The 4786-nt window shown below is 43.0% G+C and overlaps 1 pseudogene; it reads left to right on the forward strand.

The window, feature by feature from the left end:
* Positions 1-3650: 3650 nt before the first annotated feature.
* LOC147424365 (uncharacterized) lies at positions 3651-4218 on the forward strand (annotated as a pseudogene).
* The last annotated feature ends 568 nt before the right edge of the window (positions 4219-4786 follow it).

The following is a 4786-nucleotide window of genomic DNA, read 5'->3' on the forward strand; positions in this document are numbered from 1 at the left end:
GGTGCCAATGTATTAGCTCAAGGGCCATAGGTTTCCATCTATTGTAATGAGAGATCATATGGCCCTAAGGCCATAGGATGCCCTGTATTCTAATGAGAGATCCTTGTGGCCCTAGGGACATAGGCTCCCAGTTTATAATCTCAAGAGCCCGTTTCCCTCTATTCTAATGAGAGATCCTATGGCCCTAGGACCATAGGTCTCCATTGTATAAGGTTAAGAGCCAAAGGTTGCCCTCTTTTGTAATGAGAGGTCTTATGGTCCTAGGGATATAGGCCTGCCATGGTGCCCATGTAGGTGTCCTTGAATGGCCTAAATGCTCTTTGAAAGCTTTTTTATTGATGCCTAGTCCACCCTATGGCCCTAGGGTCATAGGATATCTCATTAGATTGGAGGTCACCCAGTGGCCCTAGGGCCATAGATTGTCAATGTATAAGCTCAACAGCCATAGGTTTCCCTCTATTCTAATGAGAGATCATATGGACCTAGGGCCATAGGGTGCCAATGTATAATGTCAAGGGACATAGGTTTCCCTCTATTGTAATGAGAGGTCCTATGGTCCTAGAGCCATAGGGCTTCCATGGTGCCTATATAGGTGCCCTTATGTGGGCCTCCTTGATTGGCAAGTCTCGCTATCTTATTGTAATGAGAGTGAGAACCACAAACATAAATGTCATACCATGAGATGGAGTTGACTTGACTAGTGCATGGAGGCTACAAGAGGCTATCTGTCTCTCAAAAAACACAGTCAATTCCTATCTTACTCAAAACTACACTCAGTCAATTCCTATCTTACCGTGAGATGGAGTTGACTTGACTAGTGTATGGAGGCTACAAGAGGCTATTAGTCTCTCTAAAAACACAGTCAATTCCTATCTGACTCAAAACTACACTCAGTTGCTTGTCAAGGAGCAAAACCTGCGTGTAGAAAGCCTCTTCAAAGGTCTGCATATAGTAGGGGCAAGAACATTACCTTAGCATATATACCATTTAGGACTTTGTCGGGTGGTTGATCTGATAAGTCGTAACAAAGCCCTTGATTTCCTTCTATAAATTCTATCCATGGGGAATCTATCTCCTCCACTTGAGGAAAGGTTTGTATGCATGTGATGATCATCTTTGCTATCTTGGCTTTATTTAGAATTCTCTAGAAGGTATCTAGAGCCTTTGAGAGTGTCTTGGGCATATAATCTTCACTTGGCTTGACTCAGTCTGGGGTATGTTGCAGGTCAGCAACGGTCGATAGCGGCCACCACTACATCAAGTCAAATCCCCGCCTTTTTGTATTAATTTTCTGCTTTGAAGCCGAGCTTGTAATATTTTTGCTATTAAAATGTAAAGGGTTTATCTTCTGGGGCCATGAGCTTCCAAGTTGTACTGATTCCCAACTCAAGCACACAATTGATTATTGAGCCATGTACCTATGGGAAACCCTCCTCCCACAAGACCTAAGTATAAAGGTCAAAATGAAGGGTTTTGTAGGAGGGATTTTAGGAGTTAAAAAAACTCTCTGCGCGAGAAGCTTATCTTTTTTTTTTGTGTGCATCTTCTTTGATTGCTATCTTGTGTTGCACGAGTCGCATTGCAGAACCGAGACCACAGGCGCGTTCAGCTCATCGAGCTCTTCAATTCAACGCCAACCATTCGCCACGAGACGCTACTTCACGAGCATCGACCTACGGAGTTACATGTGAGTTTTAGGACGCAGCTGTAGAGACCATCTAGGACCGTTTTTGACAACTTCCATTTTGCTGTCAGACAGTAAGCATGTTTTCTGTCAGGGTGCAGAATTCAGGTTTGAGGGTCTAGGTAGCTTGGGGACATGTAGGAAATTGCCTACGGTGAGTTTTGTGTCAAACCAAGGTCATTAGCCCAAGGTTTAGCTTAGTTTAACTACGTAGGAGGTTCTTGGAAGATTTGGGTATTCCTGCACACACAGGACTTAGAGATCTTAGATGATCATTCCATAGGTATTCGACAAGAGGTTGACACCCTCTTGGCACACCTCCATGCCCTAATCGGGTCAGTGACGTCCCTAGTTGACATCTTTATGTGTTGAGTAGGTTCTCGCTTGCTACGAGCGACACTCAAAAAACAATTGGCGCCGTTGCCGGGGACGAGCTACCTAGATTAGAGTGGATACCTTAGTGTGTGGTTATGGCTGTACGGAAAGAATCTTTCATTACTTTGCCAAAGTCGAGGTATCCTTGGCTTTGTTAGTCTAGGATAGGTGAGTTTCTTGCCGCTGTCATTGTTAGTTTAGAGTATCATTGTAGTTTAGTGTAAAAGTTGTGTATTCAACATTCAGTAGCTTAAGAGTGTTTGGCTTAGTGTGTGCCAAAAGTGCATGTTAGGTCAAGCACAAAAACATCCCAAAAAAAAAACACCTAAAAACTGCTTTTTCTTAGGATTTAGATACCATTCAGTGTTTTCTTTGTTGTTTTAGGGTTCGAATAAGTAGGACACATGTGTGGAGTGTTCTGGATGTGAAAGATTCAGTTTACTTTGGATTTGCCCAAGGTTTGTGTGTTTGGTGCTGTAAAGTGATTGAAGTGACCTAGAAAAGCCATCTTGGTGTACAAAGTTGGTATTAGTGTCCAAAAGCACTTAAAATCACCTCTAGTAACCACAGCAAGTGTCAGGTACCAAAAAAGCTGCAATCTGCAAGTCCAGACAGTAAGCGCTCTTATTGTCTCCATACCCAGATTTGGCCAACTGACCAAGCGAAATCATGTACACATGTTGTAGGCTCAGTAACAAGCAAGTTTGAGTAGTTATAATCCAAATTTGATGTGTTCTGGTCTTGTCAAGTTCTTTGTATACACAACAAAATCTGCAAAAGTGACCATAACTCAAGCCAACAAGCTCACAACCCAGGTGAAGACTCCAGAAGGTGAGTATAAGCCCAGGTAAGAGGTTCCTATTGCTAGGAGTGTCAAAATACATCCTGTGAGCACAGAAAGTGCAATACTGTCCTCCAGACAGTAAGCGTCCTTACTGTCTCCAGTGCCCAATTTGTGATATTTGGCTTGCCACCTAATCTATACATTGAATGCATGTATATATATAGTTTCTATACTGAGAAATACTTCAAATAGATAGTAAAAGTGTGTAAACTGCTTGCAGGGTGTACCAGGAGCCTGAGAGCACAGCCAGCTGGTAGTAAGGTACAGGTGAGTCAAGTTTCTGCGGAAGAGAGTGTCAATCAGACCATTTAGGTATCCTTAGGCCCAATCCCAGAGGATTACATCTCTGACACATCATCAGAAGATCTATACTATCAGATCATGGCAGGGGGACAACCATCAGTGAACTTCAAAGAGGGAGTTAACTTTATGGGAGAATCCTCCAAAGACCATGAGAGACCTCCAGCAATCTTGCTGTATGCCTATAACAATGGACAAGATGCCAGAATCTTCAAGGATTCTATGAACCATAGCTGTGTTCAGATTGGAGATAATCCAGTCGAATTACAGTATAGGGTCCTGGCCACTTATGATGGCAAAGGAGGTTATATGGATGAACAGGGTGCTTACTACATGATAGTCAAAAGCCCTGATGTTGCGGGCAAATGGGGAAGAAATGCGTCCAAGACGAAAGCTGATGATGAGGTCGAGGAGAAACCGCCTCTAGAGGAAAACAACAATAGAACCATGTTCAGATCTTTCACCACTAGAAGGCTTATGTCCGATAATCCTCGATGGGGAATTTACAAAGCCTTTCCTGAAGAAATCGCTGCATACTATGTCAATGAGGATGTAAACGAGAAAGAGGCTACTCCATATAAGACTTTGTATGTCTACCTCTTGAATGAAAGAAAATTCTTAATCGTAGACAAGTTTGGTCAGGAGTACACGCCGACCTCTGCTACAAAGATGAGTAGGTATACATACTTAGGGTTACCCATTGTGTACCTTGAAGTAGCAAAGCCCGCAGCAAGTGCACCGCCTACAATCCCAGTAAGAAACTTAATGGACGATGACATCCTAAGACCAATCCAAGTAGAGAGGCAACCTATGCAGAATCCTGGTCAGACTAGTTTCTTTGAACCTATTCAAAAACCAGAATTCCACACGCAACAAGTGCCAAACATGAGTGGATATTCGTTCCAAGCGGGAACAAGGAATCCACCACGCGATGAAGAACTCTCCGAAGGAATTCATCGACAAAATGAGACAAACAGAAACTCAGGTAGAGCTACTCAAACAACGCAAAATGTAGCTAGGCCATAGCAGAGAACCACTATTGCACATACAGGGGACACTATATAAGTACTTGGGACGCCAACTATAGGATTCAGACCCCTAAGGCCACATCAAGTCGCCAAATGTGTGCCGTCTAAATATACAGGATCTGGGGATCCATATGCCCATGCTTCTGCCTTTAGAAAAGTGCTGAGAGTAGAGCAAGTACATGACTTCCATACGCAATATGAGGGCTTTGGATTGACCTTAGATGTTACTACTATGACTTGGTTCCAGCCATTAAGTAAGAGCTCATTCTCTGACATAGAGGATCTCTTCTCTGACTTTGTCCAAGAATTCACCAAACGTGGGATAAAGCATGACAGAGTCTCACAAATATACTCTTTCAAACAACAAGAGAAAGATAAAGTAAAGGAAGCCTCCTTGAGATTGAAGCAATATGTGGAGAGGCGTCCTCCCAGGGAGATCCCTCAACAAGAAAGGCTAGTGTTGCTCTTTATAGAAGGGTTACTAGACGAGAATCTCAAGAAGGATTTGCATATTCAAAGATGCCAAACATTAGACGAGGTTATCAAAGAAGCGGT

Source organism: Adiantum capillus-veneris, chromosome 25, assembly GCF_014529385.1.
Source record: "Adiantum capillus-veneris isolate H3 chromosome 25, ASM1452938v2, whole genome shotgun sequence".
In the NCBI taxonomy this organism is placed as follows: Eukaryota; Viridiplantae; Streptophyta; class Polypodiopsida; order Polypodiales; family Pteridaceae; genus Adiantum; species Adiantum capillus-veneris.